Source organism: Pygoscelis adeliae, unplaced genomic scaffold (assembly GCF_000699105.1).
Source record: "Pygoscelis adeliae isolate BGI_AS28 unplaced genomic scaffold, ASM69910v1 Scaffold222, whole genome shotgun sequence".
NCBI classification, from domain to species: Eukaryota; Metazoa; Chordata; class Aves; order Sphenisciformes; family Spheniscidae; genus Pygoscelis; species Pygoscelis adeliae.
This window is the reverse complement of record NW_008824309.1, coordinates 5,743,114-5,761,563: the sequence shown is the minus strand read 5'-3', so window position 1 is coordinate 5,761,563 and position 18,450 is coordinate 5,743,114.

Here is an 18,450-nt window from a genome sequence, read left to right as displayed (position 1 = left end):
GGGACTTTTCTATTTGAACTAAAGCTTTAGGTTTAGAAAGAAAAAAATACCTCTTCAAATCAAAAGATTTTTCGGTCTTTTTCAGTGGTTAATAACCTACACCACTAAAAATGTGCTTTTAATTCAAACCTGAATTTGAATCTTGCAGGCAGCGGGTTGCACATACTTTCATCTGCCTGACCAGGGAGCCCTCTATTATCACATTTAAATTCCAGAAGTAATTAGAGGCTGCGAGCGAATCCTCTCTTAACCTTCTTTTCGTTAAGGAAAACAAATTGAGTTCCCGGCGTCTTTCATTATCAGGCAAGCTCCTCCATCGTCCCCGTGGCTCTCCTCTGAAACCACTCCAATTTAACGATTTCCACCGCGGCCGGTGGACGTTGCCTTCCACCTACCGTATCCAGGGGGTCCTGGCTATGGAAAAATCTGTTCAGAGTAATTCCCATTGAAAACAAAGGAGTAGAAAGTTTCTCACTGCAAGATGTTTTTTGTGTCATCCTGGTAGACTTTGTTATACAACTGGCTGGAATCAGCGGCCTCGGCAAACGCGTGGTTTGCACGTGTCCCTGTGCGTGTCCCGGTCAGAGACCCTTTAACCGCACAGCGAGAGATGCCCACCGCACGCAGGGGGCTGGAGGCGAGCAGGGGCTCCCTGCGTTGAAGCCCTGAGCCGTGGCACGGGACCGATGCTGTTGCTCGGGGGGCGGGGGTTATTGCCCCGTGGGAATAACCCGGAGTCGTCCACAGAAGGTCCTGAGAAATTTCCCATTTCCTTGACTCTGAATCCTATATTGTGGCAAAACAACCACACAGAGAAATGTAAAAGATGAAAGCTGAAAGCCAGTGCAGCATGTGTGAAAGAGGAATAACCCGCTGTGTAACTGCATTGGGGCTGCAGCAGCCGGCACGGAAGGTCACGGTGGACGTACATCAAGGAAACGCAGGACTGCATTGCAAAATCTGTATGGATTAAATTGACGAACGCAGCTTTGTCAAAAGCCCAGCAGGCTGCTGTCCTCGGTGCAGCACCGGTCTGGTCTCCCTTGGCATGGCGTCAGGTCTTCAAACCATTGCCTGTGCGGGGTGCTGGGGAACGGCAGTGTCCCAGGGGTGTTAACAGGAAAACGAGCCCAGGGAAGAAAGGCTTGGAGCTCTGCTAAAGGCACTCAGTTTGGTTACAGATAAGGCTGAGAAGCAAAACCACCTGTCGCCTGGATGGATCTGGGCAGGGCCGTCAGAGGGCTGGTTAGGCACCATGGCATGTGCCCAGCCGGAAGGCACTGCTGGCACGCCCCGGGGACAAGCCGTGCCACCTCTGCCTGCCAAAACTATCGCTCTCACCCCCGCAGCTGCAGTCGGCTCCTGCAGCGTGCACAGCCCCGTGCAGCTCTCCAGGCACGGGGCTGTTATTACTGGGAAAAGATGAGGCTTTGCTTTGAGTCACCTGCCGCGCTTGTGGAAGTTGCAAGTTCCAGGTCACGCGCGTTTGCAGCGGGGAGAGATTGATTTATAAATTAGTCGAGGGGAAATATTCCTCTCTGATGTGATATGCTGCGTTGTGCACGGAGGAAATACAACGTCAGCCAGCCCCAGGCTCGTGCATTGTTGTCATAGAGACCCTGTAATCGCAGGTCTCTCAAGGAGCTATAGGGATATCGGTATATAATGCACACCACGGGTCGCAAGGGCACATCGAGTTACTCGGGTTCATGCAGGAGGAAGGCTGAAAGCAGGGAACTCGTTTGTCGTTTAAAATGCAGATGGTGCTATTAAAACCAAAAGTGACTAAAAGTAAGGAAAGAGAGGCATTAAAATGAAAATGAAGTCTCTCAAATTTGCTTTGATATGATGATACAAGCTGAATTTTGATCGCGGTTCTTGTATCCCAGCAGTAATCCCCACTGACACAGAGAAACACTGGGGATTTTGGAGCCTTTGGTACAGCTCCGTAGCACGCTGGGGCTATGTGGATTTAGGCCAAATAGAGATTGGGCCTTTATGTTTATGCAGGAAAATTAATGAGAACGTTTGAGAGGGTAAATTTTACATCCTGCAGATCTGCTCGGGCAGGTTTCCACGCGGACTTTCCCCCGGCGCTTGGGGTGTCACAGGGCTGCTTGGGCGGCTGCGGGAGGGATGCAGCCACCCTCGCTCCTTTTGCAGAAGCACAGCGGGTTTAAGACCTATGTATTCAGGTGTAGCCACCTCGGATTTTAGGTGCCGGGTATTAGGCACCTTGTTCTTATATCCTGGTGCTAACCGGCACTGAAGGTTTTGGGAAAGGCAGCTGCTAGCGCTAGATTTTGCAAGAAGAGCCTCTCCCTCAAATAAAGACATACGTTTTACAACATCTGCTGGCCAAGGGGAACATAAGCGGAAAATAATGCAATATGGGATAGCACATTTTCGTCTGTCATCGGTCCTAAAATCTCCATCCCAGGAAAAAGGCTTTAGAGTTAAGCAACGTAAAGCAATAGGTGGCAGGAAAAAAAAGCAACCTCTGCCCTCGGGTGCTGAACTAGAGATGGTGGCAGCCCCCACCAGGGAATCGTTGCGTGTTTTGCGGGCGTTTGTCTGTGATTATGATTTGGTTATCCCAAGAACTCAACAGGAAAGAGGATGTTCTCCGGGGACCCAAGGTCCTGAATGAAAAAAAGAAAGAAAAGGTGAAGCCTGGAGCTAATTCACGGGCCAGCCTGGCTGGCAGAGAGCCGGGTGCGCTGGGCATGGGGGCAAGGAGCAAAATCGGGGGTGGCTGAAAGGCTGAAGCTGAAAGTCTTCTTTGCCAAGAGGTCTGACGGAGACGGCGTGAGCGCGCGCCGGCCAGCACGTTGGGACTTTCTCGGTGGCTTAAGGAAATTTTGGGGAGCAGGCATGATTTTGCAGGACCCATGCAACACATCATTACCAGCAAAACAAGCATGCCTGCCTCCTTTTAAACAAGGTGGAAACACCTTGGAAGAGGTATATGACTTTGGTGGGAAGCAACGGGAGAAGGAGCAAGGGGAGAGGAGCCCCCAGACCTCGTGTCTCTCCACGGCAGCTCAGGTATATATTTATCCTCCTGCATTGGAGATTTATCCTCCTGCTCTGGAGATGGTTCTGCTCCTCACAAGGAGACCCCCGGTTACTGCAGGTCTTTGGGGAGGACCCCAAAACCAGAGCCACAGGGAAGCCACCGTCACTCAGCGAGGAGCAGCCACGAGGTTGCATTAGGGCAAACAAGAGGAAAGTCAGGTCTGCTGTGCTGGATCTAAAAATAGAGAGAAAAGTTAAAACAGAAAATATACCCAGAACTGCAAAGAAATGAGAAGGAGAAAATTTGGCATTGAAGAAGAGAAAGTGGAAAAAGTGTAAAGAAAAAAGGTTTCATATTTCCAGTAATACAAAAAATGCATTTATTCACATTCCAGTGTAAATGATACAGATATTTATCAAGTGATTTATTGAAGTATCTGTCTGTTGCCAGATAAAGTACCTGCAGTAAGGGGGTTTGATTGCTCGAGCTTGAAGTGAATACCACGCTTCAAAATCTGTGATAGCGAACGTCTTAGTGAGCTGCTTAAAAGTCTCATAAACTGAAACACGTAACATTATTTATACAGTACATATTGGTACAGCGTGTTATAGCAGAGTTTATAATAATTTATTAGGGGAGAAAAAAGCTATCTCTGTTAATAATTGATTCATTATAAATAATGTATTAAGAAATGCTCCTTTGATTTAAAGCCCATGCTGTTAATGTATGCTAAATTCTGGTGTGTTTGACAGCAATAAATCCAGGGAAATCTTGCACATTTGCATCCCATACCTCACTTCTGCTCGCAAACTGCGGAGGGCAGGTGGGAACCTCACTGAAAATGATGGGTTTTTATGGGCTTGCCAAGGGAAATGTGGGTTACGAAGCGGAAAGGTGCCCTGCCAATGAGACCTGCAAAAAAAAAAAAAAAGGGTTCCTGTTTTACACCGTTAAGAAAAGATGCATTTTGCAGCAGAAAAGGTTCACCGGAATCGCCCCCTTACAAATTGCCCTACTGCTGTGTTTACAGACATAGAAAGATTTTTCATAGCTGAAACTCAAGCACCTCTTACTTCTCCCTTTTACTAGCATATATGTTCCACATTTACATTATAGGGATAAAGCAGAAATGAATGAGAGAATGTGAGAAAGTGCGTTACACTTTTCCAGACGCTTCCTGAAAGCAGCTTTCTCATAAAAACTGATACTTTAAACATTACAGATCTCTGGTTATGTCAGTAAATATTGACAGAAATTTGTCAGCAGAGATTATGAGTCAGCTCTGGCCTCGAATTTACAAAGCAACTTTTCATTCATTTATTAAAAAAATTAATCCCCGTTAGTTTATAAAGCACAGGCTCGGTGCAAGCTGCAAGAGCAGATGGAGTAATTTAATGCCTTTAAACTGTTGGACTGGTGACAGGTAGGACGCAGTGTGGGAGCAGAAACCTCCATCTGCTGCACGCATACCTTCGCAGCAAGGCGACGCTGAAGGAGAGGTGATAGCGCAGGCATGAAATTAGGGACTGCAGAACGCTTCTGGGGCCCGAGTGTATTAAAAGGGCAAAGGCTGCGGGTCGTGGTCCACAGAAAACAGGAGAAAACTATGTCAAGCAGCAGGACTGGGTCACAATTAATAATAAAAGGGCTATTTTGTGTCTGAGCTCTCTTCTGTGTCCTGGTGTCACGGAATAAACTAAACTTGGGTGGTGAAAGTCAACAGAAGTGTCTTTTCTGGTTTTTCCTCATTTTGCCGAAAGACTGCTTGGGATCTAATACATCCATGCTGCTGGCTGTAATGCATTAGCTTAAGAAACTGTGATGCTGAATTTTTATGAGACGTCATATTCGCCCAGGGTTCGTAAGAGATTGTCGTTACTTAAAACGGCATTTTTAAACCATCTGACTAAGCCCTCTTCTTTTCCCAGCGTTCCGTCTCCTGTGGTATTATAATATAACTTTCCTTCCCAGTCTCCCAGGGCTGACAAGACTTTAATTTCTAATTTAAAAAGCAAGAGATAACATTTATTCTTAGAAAATACGCTTGGCTGTAAGTCTGTAAGACTTCATACAAAATGAGAAAGGAAAAGTGATGTGAGGAAAAATGTCTTTACTGAAAGAGTGGTTAAACATTGGACCAGGCTGCCCAGGGAAGTGGTTGAGTCACCATCCCTGGAAGTATTTAAAAGACGGGTAGATGAGGCGCTTAGGGACATGGTTTAGTGGGCATGGGGGTGTTGGGTTGACGGTTGGACTCGATGATCTTGGAGGTCTCTTCCAACCTTAATGATTCTATGATTCTATGATTCTATGAAAAGGGGTAAAAGCGACTGTTTCATTTCTAAGACATTTTCCTATAAAACACGGGAATGTTTCTTCCTACATGGGTTCAGCTGATGAATTCATCATCTCTGCACTCCCATAATTTGCAAATGCTGGTTTGAAACAGGGGGTTGCCAATAAAACTCTCCCCAGGGCTGCAGCAAACAGCCCCTGCGCTGTGCATGCCACTGGTGCCATCGTCCCTGCCCTCTCAGCTGGGCTCCGGAGAGGGGGAGCATAGACGGGTATTGCAATAACACCTCTTTCCTCCCCGGGGCTGCCAGACCCCCAAACTCTCAGCCAGATCCTCAGACCCACGCTAACCCCATGCTGAAATCTCAGGCTTTGCAAGAAAATGCAGTTTAGGTGGTACTGGTAGAGGAACCCTTTGAAGGTTTCTTACTGCATATATATACTGTAAAAAAACCAAACATATATATTCCTACTAATATTGTTTTCTTATCAGGAAGAAAAGATACAGATCAGGGATGATTATCATTTAACTTCCATCTCCTTTATTAATTTATAATGGGTAATTTGGGATGCACAAGCACTTACTGCCAAAACCCAGAAACAGGCACTTCCCTCGTAGGCACTGAATCACTGCTCCTGGGATAATTGAGGTAGTGGGAGCATTTATCAAGCTTTTACCAAATTTATGGCCCCTCCCTGAGGTCTCTCCTCCCGTCTAGTTTCCTGTCCCTGGGTAATGGAGAAATCCGGCCTCGTGGAACAGGTTTCCCCAGGGCAGAGCAGCGCCGCAGCGGCGTGGGGGCTCTGGTCCAGCCCCTCGTCGCTGCCTCGTGGTGGCTGAGCCGTGGGGTACCGCTTCGTCTGCCCCCCTCGACTTCGTTTAACCTCCTTTGAACCTTCGTGTGATGCCCCGTGCCAGCGAGCTCCAGGGGCGGATGGTGCCGACGAGGGGACGGGGGCGCGGGGGTGCAGCCCTCCGCTGCAGGCAGGGGCTGGCATCCCAAACCAGGATCCAGGAGGAGTTTTGCAGCTGTAAGGCGTGGGGAGCGGGGCAGCTCAGTTATCAGGCGGGAGGAACACCAGCACCTCTTCCTGCAACGTGCCCAGCTACGTTGGGCCGAAGTTATTGTTTACGCTAACTCTTTTGGACGCGATATTCAGCGCTAATAGAAAATTCTCCCTCACCAATGTTTTCTCCAAAGAAAAAAACACTTTTATGCTCCAGCAGGCTTTCTGCAGAAATTGCCTACCTTCTCTCCATCAAAGACTCGGAGGAGGTTTCCGCTCTCACTCCTGTGCACGGCGCTTGCCCTCGGCACGGGGAATCCCCAACCGGACCCCACAGCGCTCGGCCATCCCTCCCCATCCCGAAATTTCGGAGCCAGCAGTTCCAAACCACAACCAGCTCCATTTGAGGTCTTGCCCACGGATTAAAATAGCTCCAAGAAGCCAATAAGGGAAATGTAATCTTAAAGCCCAGGACCTGACAGTGTAATTTCCATTGGAAATCAGCTCTTGGGAGCCGCCGGCTGGCAAAGCCAGGTCCCGGGGGGACACGCCGGGCCGCTTGTTCCTGTAATGTTCTTGCTATTGATTTAAGGAGAAACAAGAGTTGGTTAATTATCTGTGGCTGTGCTTAGCTTTGTTTTGTCTCTGCTAATGGCTGGGGCTGTTGTGCCTGTACACTTTAATGGCTTTCAGATGCCAGAGGTCTTATTATAAGCCCATGCCCCATACGCAGACCACCGGCAGAAAACAAACTTGTTGCTGCTTTGAGGTTGCAAATACCAAAGAAAACGATGCCGCCTCCCCCACCCCGAGCCCCCGACGTGCATATCTTGGTGAAGAACTGCAGAGTTGTTTTTATATCAGACGAGCTTTTTTCCCAACGTAGTTACGGACCGCTGAAGAACTGAACTCGTCCCTGCGCAGGTACCTCTCTAAATAATTAGACGTATAATATTTCCACAGCTGTGCACTGCCAGATGGCTCTGCTTTTTTAAGCTTAAAGTAACTTCCTTCCTTTGCAGGGAGAAAAGCCAACTCTGTCAAGCCCTATAAACTCTTTCTTTTAGGAGCAGACACGTCCCGGAGACCTGGCTTTGAACCTGGAGAAGGAGAAACTTCTCAGGGATGGAGCAGCCACCGAGTGAGCCCCGAGCGGGGTCAGGCAAGTGCGTGGGAAGGTCCCCGGTCCGTTTGCAGGCGATGGTGGTGACGGCTGGCTGCAGAAAACAGAACTACCCTGCAGACCAGGACCTGGCCCTTCCTTAGGGTTTTAAGAGAAAAAAAACATCAATAATATAAGCGTGGTAATAGTGGCAACAATCCCCGCAGAGCACAGGCTCCGTGTTGAGCAGGTAAATGCTTCGAGGGGAGGTTTCCAGCAGGCACTGGCCTGGCCCCTTTGTGCTTCCCATTGATGGCTGCTAAGTAAATAAATAATTTACATCTCCAAACTGATCTGCTCTGTGTTCTGAGCTGCTCTGAGCGTATTTAACTTTTCAGAGAGGGAGCAGCTCCTGCAGTGCTGGTGCACAAATGCTGTCTCCCGGAGCCTGGCTGGGACCCCGCAGGCTCTGCGGGTAAAACAAGCCCGGCTTTGGGAAGCCATCCCGGACCCTGTGCATTGCCCAGGCCTAGGTCAGGGCGTAAGTGGGGTGGCAGAGCTGTCCCCATGCCGAAGCCTTCAGCTCCCTGGGGAAAGCATCGGGCTCTCACCGCTAGAGCACAAGCACGTTAAAGCTGTGTCTAAATAAGCCTCCAAATCCTGCCTTGGCCATGTAGAACAGCAATATTCAACCAGCCCACCCTGACCATGGCCGGACCCTGCGCGCCATGCCAGCCCTAGACACGCCAGACACAATGCTCAGCCTCTCCTAACAAATTGCCCTCCAGCTCCTCCTGCTGCAAAAGCCTGGCAAGTAAATGTCAGGGTTTTTTAATGACAATTACCTCTGCCATGGACAGGAGTGTATAGGCAGAGCAGAATTACTGTCATCTTAGCTTTTTCAACCCCAGCTCATACCCGTAATAACTGTTAGCTCCCCAGCACAAAGGCCTGTTCCCTTTTTACAGCTTTGGATGCACCTTTTCCTATATTACATCCCTGGAGCTTTGCAAGACAGTTCAAAACGCAGACTGGATTTTACATGCCGTTTCACATTCCTGAGCCGTGTCTGGGAAACTCGGCATGAGCGGATGATCAAGAGCGTGCTGTCAAAGATGACATCGAGCAGACGAAGGGGAAAGCACGGTGCGGTGCAGGTCTTTGCCATGTCCTATAATTGCCGGGCTCTTTCCGTGCAGGTTTTCACGTTGCTGTTTCTCCTTCTGCTGCCGGAGCCTCGGTGTCCCCCGGGGAGATGCAGTGCGGACTCCTCCGCGAGGGCTGGGGCACCCCTGGGACTGCCCCAGGGTGCTGGGGGCCCCCCCGTTGCCTCAGCCAGAAAAGGGGGTGCACAGCACCCAGATCTGGGATGCTGGTGTCAGCCCATGTCCTTAGGGGAGAAACCTTCATCTGGCGAGCAGGGCACCATTGCATGGGGAATCAGGAAAACACCCAATGCCTTGCTTTGCTCGTTGCTGCCTTGGTTATAAACCAGTGCTTCAGCCTTGGGCTGGGGTGGGAAGAATGTATTTCTCAATGTTTTGCTCATCAGGCGGTTTCCCAGGGGCTGCCTGACTTAATTGCTCCTGCTCACTGCCAGGCTTTGGGAGCAGCGCTCCCCCGCCTGTGGCTGCAAAGCAAACCGTTTCCCTCACCGCCCCTGAATGCAGCTTAAAATTCAGCTAGCAAAAGGCATTTTTAAGCCACAAGAGAATTACAGCTGGCGTGACCAGCCACCTTGCTGCGGGCAGCCCTGCCTGCCGGTGCCCTCTGCCCCCCCCCGAGACACGTCCATCGACCCGCACCGCACCGCTTTCCAGCACATTGGTTTCAATTACCTGATCTGGAAAGCTGTGACTGTTGCTTCGTTTTTAAGGCATTCCTTTTCAAACCCAATTCATTCCCGTCCCTGCTGCATAATTGGGTGTAATCCCTGGGTAACCTACTTCACGCTGTCGAAATGAAGCTGCCGCATGCAGCTGCAGGCCCAGGTGCCTTATTTTTTTTTTGTTGGTTTGCTTTGGTGCTATTCAGCAGCAAGGGTCTCTCTGCTGAACGTGTGGGCTACTTGCCAGAGCATTCTTCCTGAGTTTCAGCCTCAATTTATCATTCATCCCGTACTGAAGATGCTCAGGTCAGGGGCAGAAAAGGGCTGAAAGTCCTTGTTTTGCAGCCATGCAAGAGCAAATTGGGTTTATGCCTTGTGATGGTGCCGTCTTGTCTGTGGGTCAAAAGACGGGAGCCTTTGTCTGCTGACCCAAACCTGACCCAGCTGGCATGGCAATGTGCAACGTGCATATATGTGATAAATAATTTGTTCTTTCCTCTTTAGAAAATCTCCCAAGACGCGCCTTTGAACACCTCTTTGTGATTGCACAAGGACACTGTGGAATAATATGAAAAACAGTATTTTCAAAATAAGCCCAGAGAATTTATATCTTTTATCCTTAGTTCTGTATATCCCCCTTGTTTTGCGTGAAATTTGTGCTGAGGAAACAATGAAAATCCATAGCAGAGAATAAAATTTAATGATCTTCCTAGATCCACGCCTGTTGCGCCGGCTGGTCCCTGAGCCTGTGGGCTGGGGGGGCTTTGAAAAGGGGCTCCAAAAAACCCTGCAAAGGGTGCTGGGTGAGCATCTGCCCACAGCGCTGCTGCTTTGCCCTGCCGGTACGGACCAGCGCTGCAGGTTTTCCCTGCTTCAGTCCGGCAGGAACCCAGGATTCAGCCTCATCCCTCTTGGCTGGAGACCACGCTCCTGGCTGTCAGAGCAGCTGGTGGCGGGGGGGTGCTGGGGATGGAGGCTGACCGGGGCGATGGGGATGGACACCCTCCAAACATTTGGACAAGTCTCCTTTCCATGGACTACCTCCTTCGAGGTCCTGGCATCTGTCTGCCTACGGCTAATGAGGTCTTCAGACTCACCACATTTTGCTTTGAGGTCCTTTGTGCCACCAGGAGGTTTAATCCTTGCCGGGCACCACGGTGCAGCCGTGGTGCTGGTTTCGGTAGAGACATCCCTGACCCCCCCAGCCGTGCCGCAGATGGCACCGGCGTCCCAGCTGCGAAGCGCTGCCGGCATCTCCAATTTTAGCTCTGCTGCCAGATGAGATTATCGGGGGGGGGGGGGGGGGGGGCTCTGGAGGTTCGCACCGCTGTGCCGCAGACCGGCCAGCGAGCGGCGAAGCCCCAGCGCATCCCCCAGGACTTGCCCAAGCCCCGCCGCCCTCCCGAGGAGGGGAGCAGAGGTTACGTTGAAAACACGGCAGCCAAACCCCTTCCTTAACGATGCACCTTATTTTTTTATCCGAGGATAAAATAGAGTGAAAAGGATGTTTTAATACAGGAGAGGCTTTTTAAATGCAGAAGCCCAAATACAGAAGCACAGTTAGCTGCGTTGGAGAAATGGAATGCACAAACAAGGAGGCTGGGAGGAGGGCAAAGCCCTACCCATTAATTGTTTTTAGTCCTTCAAATGCTATTTGGGGATTTCAGGCGAAGCCAAAGTCACATGGATTTTACATGGTGGCCTGGCACCCCCGGGGCCTGCAGCCATTCCCGGCAGCTAGCTGCAGCTCGGAAAGGTGAAGAGGCCACGTGGGCTCAAATGAGCATCTTCTGGCTCCTGCCGGCCGATGGTCCAGCCCGAGGATGCAGGTTTCTGTGCTCTCCCGGTCCGGGCAGCGCTGGCAGCAGGCTGTGATCGATGGTGCACCGGGGCAAGGAGTGGTGAGCGCTGGAAATGAGTGCTTTATTGTTCCAAGGCCTTAAGAGGTCAGCGTGGGGAAGAGGCTGGAGCCGGTTCCCCGGCAATCGCGCGTCTCCATCCCCTCTCTCATTAGATTTTCTCTGTGTGGATCGTTAAGCAGGAGGGGAGAAAAGGGCAAAATGGGGCTCAGCTGGAGTCAATGGTTACGCTGCTGATGGCAGACATGGCTTTGGCTTGTCCTGCTTTAACGTCACCTGTGCCACACCAGCTCCTGCCCCTAGAACGTCACCCTAAGGCGGGTGGTCAGCACCCAGCAGGGTACCAGCTCCCATGCGCGCTGTACACAGAAAACCAGAGATACCAGTAATGCCGATGCTATGGATGTGTGACAAGGTGTTTTCTCACTTTAAATAATAGAAATATAAAAAAAGCATGTGGAAACGCTGCCCTTGGTTTAGTCTCCTGCAAATCACGCGAGCATGCACTGCAGCGAGCTGCCGATAAATCAAACCCGGGCATTGCTGGGGCCAGGCGAAATGAATCCCAAATCTTGACATTTGTTTTGACACATCATCTCCTCGTGTGTCTGAGCAGCGCATTCATGTCTTCAGCTCTTTACACGGCGCACCTGGGTCTGCATGGCTGAGATTGCTGCTGAGGTCATTACACAAGTATGTGAACTGCCTATTTTCAAATTAATAGCACATGGACTCAATCTCTAGGCTCTTGGGCATAAGTTCAAAAAAATAGAGATATAAAACTTGGGTGATTTACTGGACCTTTCCTAGACTGAAATGATTAATTGTCTGATTTACTGGTTCCATTTTTTTAAATGCTGAAACCAATATAAAAAAATTAAAGGGAGTGTAGAGGAAACGGTTGTCTCAAATGCCTTCATCATATTGCTAAGTAGAAAAAAATGATATTGTGATGGATAAATTTTAAATATTAACCTGATTCATTTCTGCGTGGTGGTGAACAGAAGTGTGAGCGGTGCCCATCTGATGTGAACAAGCTCGGTGTTCAACGTCTGAGGGATGCGATTCGCTGAAGTGAACCAGTCAACTCATGTTAAAATTCTCTCTCTAACTGGGCAGAAATGGTTTGAGGTCACGGTGGAGAAAACAGCTCTAAACCCACAGTGGAGTGACAGCATCTGGCGCAGCATCGGTGACCAGTAAGTCAGGAAAGTCGTCCCGGGCATTTCCATGACAGACAAAAGACCGAGGGCAAAGGATGCGCCTTTGGGGTATTTATCCGGGTGATGGCAGAAACATGCCTCTGTCGGTCCTTGTAAACAACCTGAGCTGAGGACATGCTGGCGGGAGATGGGTGCTGCTTTGCTGGGGCTGCCCGGGGCTCCCGAGGTGCAAATTCACGGCCGGCTGCGGGGCCGGCACCTGCCCTGCACTGGCTGCCCGGCTGGTGTGACACCTCCTATCACACGAGGATAATTAAACCCAGAATCTCCCTGCATCGCCAGCTTGTCATCCTGACCTTTCTTAAAGCACTAGCACATGTTTCTGTCTCCGCTCAGCACCTTAAGTCATGACGATGAAATCTCGTGGTATTAGTTTTACAACAAAAACCGCAGCGGGAGAGCAGCGAGGAATACCTCTCCTTGCAGCATTTCCTTCGCGGTAGCCCGTTACATTCTTTGCATCTTCCCACCGCGGTCGGCTGCCGTGGGACGCAGCGTGGGGCAGTGCACGAAGCACGGGAAGCAGCAGCTCGGGTCTGCCCTGTCCTGGCTCTGCCGGGAGCCCCGACCCCCCTCGGAGCTTCACGGAGCTGGTTTCACCTTTAGAGCATGGTGATTACCGTCACGTATAATATATGTATTGCAGTGGGCAGGATATTAAAAAAAAATGCTTACACAGCCAGGCCAGGTTGATCCTCTACTTAATCCAACAGAAAAAAAGTATTGATTTCCAAGGCAAAGGGGGGGAAAAACCTAAGTTACTAAAAATGAGCTGTAGGCTAGTGAGGGGTTTTGTCCTTTGCCTTCCCCTGAAATTAGTCCCTTAAGCTTAGGATTGCCTGAGTTTCGGGGTCACTGTGTAGCACCTCAGCATTCAAGGGGAAACCACCACCAAAGGCTCACTTAACGTATTTTAAAGGTAAAACAACTTCACTGGCGCTGGAGCATTAAGGCTTTTGATTTTGCTTGTGCTACAGCTAATTATGAGCTTGGCTTTGATGGGTGATACATCCCTACCCCAGAGCTATGAAAATCTTCCCTTTACACCCAGAAGATGAATACCTCCTTAATGATTTAAAAAGCATTTGTGAAAACACTGTCTTTAAAGTTGTGCCATGTTTTCTCACTCATTTCCTTGGGTGAGTTTGAATTAGCAATGCGAGGTCTACCAAATGATGCCAAAGGCCAGTAAGCCCACTTACTGGAGCAGCTGGGTTTGCTGGGGTGCTGTCACGGACAGGCGCTGCTGGCTGCTGCGCCCCTTTGAAGTTGCAGTTGGACGTAGGAGATGCAGAGGACCCTGCAGTGGAAAGGAGCCCTGGGTCACCCCATCTGTTTTTTTCTTCATACAGCCCTTTTTTTTTGCAACGTCAGTGGCCTGATCCTGGCTCTGCAGCCAGGCAAGGAGAGCTCCACTGGAAACACAGGGAAGAGTTAATTTTCTAGATTTGGAACATTATCTGTCATGTGCGACTGCTCTGTAATTATTACTTTTTCTGCTTCTTCGAAAAAGGTTATTACAAGAGCCTTTTAATCTAAAAGGCCAATTATATTAAAACAGTGACTTCCATACTTAGATCCCCCTTTATATACACACTATTGTGTTTGGTATAAATTTAGCAAATTATATGGAAGGTTTGCTTTGTGGAAGCTTAAAAATATGGTTACTACTTGCATCAATGTAAGCATGAACAGTCCCGAGAAACACATCTATGTTATTTATTGCAGCCGGGAGCCCCAGCCGCACTCGGCCTTTGGGGAAATAATCCGGGTGCAGGGGTTCAGTACCTCGCCTTTGCACCTCTGCACGTTGGAGGGGCTACTGCCTCTGGGTTTGGAAGATGCTGGGGAGCAGCAAGATGTGGAGCAGGCGAATTTGCGGCTGCTGAGTTCAAGCAGGGTCTGCGAGCCGCAGGTAAAGCACCCATCCAGGCTCGTCAGTGCACTATGTTTTGCAGATCATTTCACTGAGGCACGGAACCCGAAGCAATTACAAACCCCGTAATTGGTCCACACTGAAATCTTGCATAGGTAGAGCGTGCTGACAACTTCCTGATGTTTTAAATCACATTTATACTGTCTGCAAGGGGAAACACTTCGTTCCCAATAAAATAATGTCGTTTTCCCTGACCCATGATCTACAATGAGAAATAATTAGCTTGAAGGACATGTGATGGAGGAAAGGGTAGAGTTTCAGAGCATCTCCTGCACACATGGTAGTAATTGATTCTAAGCACCGCTCTGGGTGATGAGCTCGTTAGGAAGTGAGCAGCACAGACACAGGTCCCCGGGTATCGGCTGCAGAGAGAGGAATGGTAGTTTTACAGGAAATTTAAGAAAACATACTACTGTGGTCATATTAGCTCTATCAGTTTCTAATTGCACAATTTTTTAAACCGTAAGATGTCATTTTATCAATACTGCTGAAACAATTGCTGTATCGTAAAAGGGCCAGAGAGGGGAGGAAATGAGAAAAGTGGAGTCCCTTCGCCTGGGACGCTGTCCCGTGACTGCCGCGGGCTGGTTCACGGATGCTGGGCACGGGGACAGAGCTGATGTCCCCGCTGACAGCATCCAGATTGCGTTGGTTCAATGTCAGCGGGAGGTAAAACTCAGGGGTGAAGCTGAAAAAAAGCCATCTTGAGGCAGGTGAATTGTTGCTCCTGCAAACAAGCCACCGCATCTTGTTGATGGCTTTATCAATCTCCTCCCTCGTGCGGCTCATGCTCCTGGGATGCTGCCTGGCCAAATTCATTTTCAGACTCTGGGCGCTGCAAAACCTGTAAGTAATAAAAATGGAGCTATGAATTTCTTGGGAGGACTCCAATAAAAAGCCGGAGGTGCCTGGGTTTGAGCGTTGGCAAGCCCGGTATCACTGCGCTTGCCTTGTGCTCAGCCAGGAGAGCCGCAAGAAAAAACCCAGAGTCTCTTTTCATTCCCTGAGCTACATGAACCCCAAACGCTGACAGCGAATTCCCTCCTACTGAGGAGAAATGTCCAAGCCTGCACGCGGGTTGGGCTGGGGAATGGTGCGAGGCAGAGCCCTCTGCTCCCCTGCTCTCCCATGTCCCTGGAGTAATACACAGCAAATCAATTCTGCCAGCACTAAATATAAAGATAGAAATGCCCCGTACAGGAAAGAGCACGTATGGATATCTATAATCCACCGTGGCCCCAGGTTGAGGTAAGAGCTCGAGGTTCATTGGTTGCTTCCATGATTTATAACTGGTTGGAGTCGCAGAGCAACATCAGGTGGGGTGATGCTGTGGGGGAGCTTGGCCCCGGCTAAAAACCATGCTTGCAAGGTGCTCCTCTTCATCGCCCATGGATGTCACCATTGCTGTGGGTGTTATATACCACCCCCAGTTAATGCCACCCTTCTTATGAGCGTGAATAAAATACCACTGCAGAAATGATATCTGCATATTGTTATTAAAAATGTGGGGGTTTGGGGGGGGGTCGATGCTCCTTGCAGCTGGTTTGCACCTTTGTGTTTCAAACGGGTTGGCCGCAGTGCATCACTCGTGCCACCTCTCCCACCAAGTCTCAGTCCCTCTCTGCCGGGTTTAGGCAGCAGGGCGGGAGGGAGCTTTTGGGGTTTTGGGGGGGGGGTCGATGCTCCTGTGCAGCTGGTTTGCACCTTTGTGTTTCAAACGGGTTGGCCGCAGTGCATCACTCGTGCCACCTCTCCCACCAAGTCTCAGTCCCTCTCTGCCGGGTTTAGGCAGCAGGGCGGGAGGGAGCTTTGACTCCCCTTGCTGTGAGAGCCCAGAGCTTTCGGGGCCTTCTCTAGGTCAGGGATAACTTAGAGCAACCCGGAGGCTCTTCTAAGATGTGCCTTATTTCCAGGCACCCGTTGCAGGGTGCCCATTGCCTGCAGGGACACGCTGCCCTGCTCCCCGCGGGAGCCAGCTGGACCATGCAAAATGCTCTGGGGACACTGGGAGTTGAACCGCTTTGGTTTGTTGGGAAGCTTAGGCGATGAGATGACAAAGCTTAGCCTATGTTATTAACATTATGGTCATTATTATGGTCAAAAAGGAAATTGCAATGTGTGAATTCAAAAGCTTCGGGTGAGCTGACGGATGATTTTAATTCGGAATCACTGGTTTAGGGTCTGGCGCCCCAATACCGCCTGCCTTCCTTTGCGTCTGCTGAATCAATGGTGCCGTGGGGTTAAAAGGTTCACTGCCTAGATCTTTTATTTATGCATTTATTTAACCTCGCCCCACCAAGATAGGTGCTTTAAGACTAAAATATTCCTTATTCTCAAAAGTTATGATAAATATTGATGCAGTATTTCAAACAGTACATGAACAGGCAGGTCTCTGCGAGGACTGGAAAGCAACCAGGACTGGCTTGCAAGACTTCAGTAAGAAGCAAGGAGCGTGCTACAAAGGATGAAGGCGAACGCCGATGCTAACGAGCTTGCCGGGGCTCTGAAAACGCAGGCTGGCCAGCATCCATCGAGCATCCCCAGCGGGCAGCGGGGAAGGGCTCCGTGCAAACTTCTGTTTGACTTTATACCATCCCCGTGAATTGGTTTTACAAGATCAAGTGGAAAAATTGGAGAAGGGAACATATCATAATTTCAATAGCAAGTGGCCCAAGGCTTTTGTTTCTAATAAATGGACAAGCTCCTTTAAGCCTGGTAATTAATCTGATGGATCTTTTCAATTTTATCAGCCCCTTCTGTGACATTATTCTTTAATCTGCGCGGCTCCAGCTTTCATTAAAAACGAACCCAGTGACAGCGAGGTAAAGCTGCTCAAAATGCTGCCGCTAATCTCCGCTGCTCGGGCATTTCCCTGTAATTGCTTTTCCACGCTGTTTCTGTACGAGCTGCTTAGTGCAGCATCTCTGGTGGTGTCATAGCTCCCGGACACCTTAATCAGGGGCTTTACAACTTAATACAAATATTGTATCAGGAGAGAAGGGCTTGTTGATGGTCAGGATTTGTGAGAAGCATCTGTCTTTCTTCCAGCTTTTGTTGCTAAATTAAATTATGGCCTTGAGGAGAGGGGTGTGACGTTTTTTACTGCTTTCTAGAAAGCATATTCAGGTAGGATTTCTTTAATGCTTTTGCCCTTATTTTCCCTGTCACGGGTTGGCACCTTGCTGGAGATGGCTGTCAGCTCGACAAGGATCATATCTCTTCCCGAAGGGATGGCCAGATCCGACGTACGCGGTGCCGGCTGGCTCTGCCCGTGCAAGATTCGGATCACATTTAACCAGGGCCAGCAAAGCAACAACCCCAAAACCGAGCTTTTTGCTGCAGAGGGTGCCAGTCCCAGGGAAATAAACTGCGCAGAGCTGCTGCTGCTGGGAGACGTTTAGGTGCTGCCCTGGCTTCAGAAATGTCATTGATCTGCTGGGCTGGACCTGGACACAGGCAGCTCTCCTCCTGCAGCTGCTGCCAACAACACGTAGCCCAACGCGCACGGGGTAAATTAGGTAGAATTTAATTTCGAGCCGAGCGACCTCGGCTCGTTTCCTGGTAGACGTCTGAGATGAGCAAATCCTCCCAAACATAGAAGCCAGGTTTATTCTAGGAGCCAAATTTACCTACATCCTTGGTGTGACATCTTCTGCTCACGGTTCGGAGGGACTTCTCTCCTGCTTTCTGAACGCCTGGAAGCTGAGATCACTGCAGGGGTTCTTGGCAGTCCCAGTCCGTACGTTATTCACCGCAACCGTCGCCTTGGTGCATGTAAGCGAGCACGAGTTAGAGAGAAGCGCTGGCATGCTCAGACACTGCCGTACGGGTTCGTACGCACGGGATTTGAGGCTCTATGATTCTATGAAACCGGCCGGGCTGGAGATGATATAACATGAGTTCATAGGCAGCCATCAAAGCAGAAGAGGAAAGGCTGCAATCCATAATTTGAAATTGCTTCTTCAGCAGAATGTATTGGTGTTTTTTACGAGGGAAGCTGTAAAGTTTTTAAAAAGGGGTGTTTAAGTTATTCATGCTGCTTGCTAGCAGCCTGGCAGAAAATGGGTTTTGCGGTTCTTCCTCTCGTCACCTGGGCTCGGGCAGGGGCTGCAGGCTGAAGGAAGGCAAAGCCCTTCACGGAAAACTTTCTAGCCCAATAAGCACTTATTGCTCAAAGGCT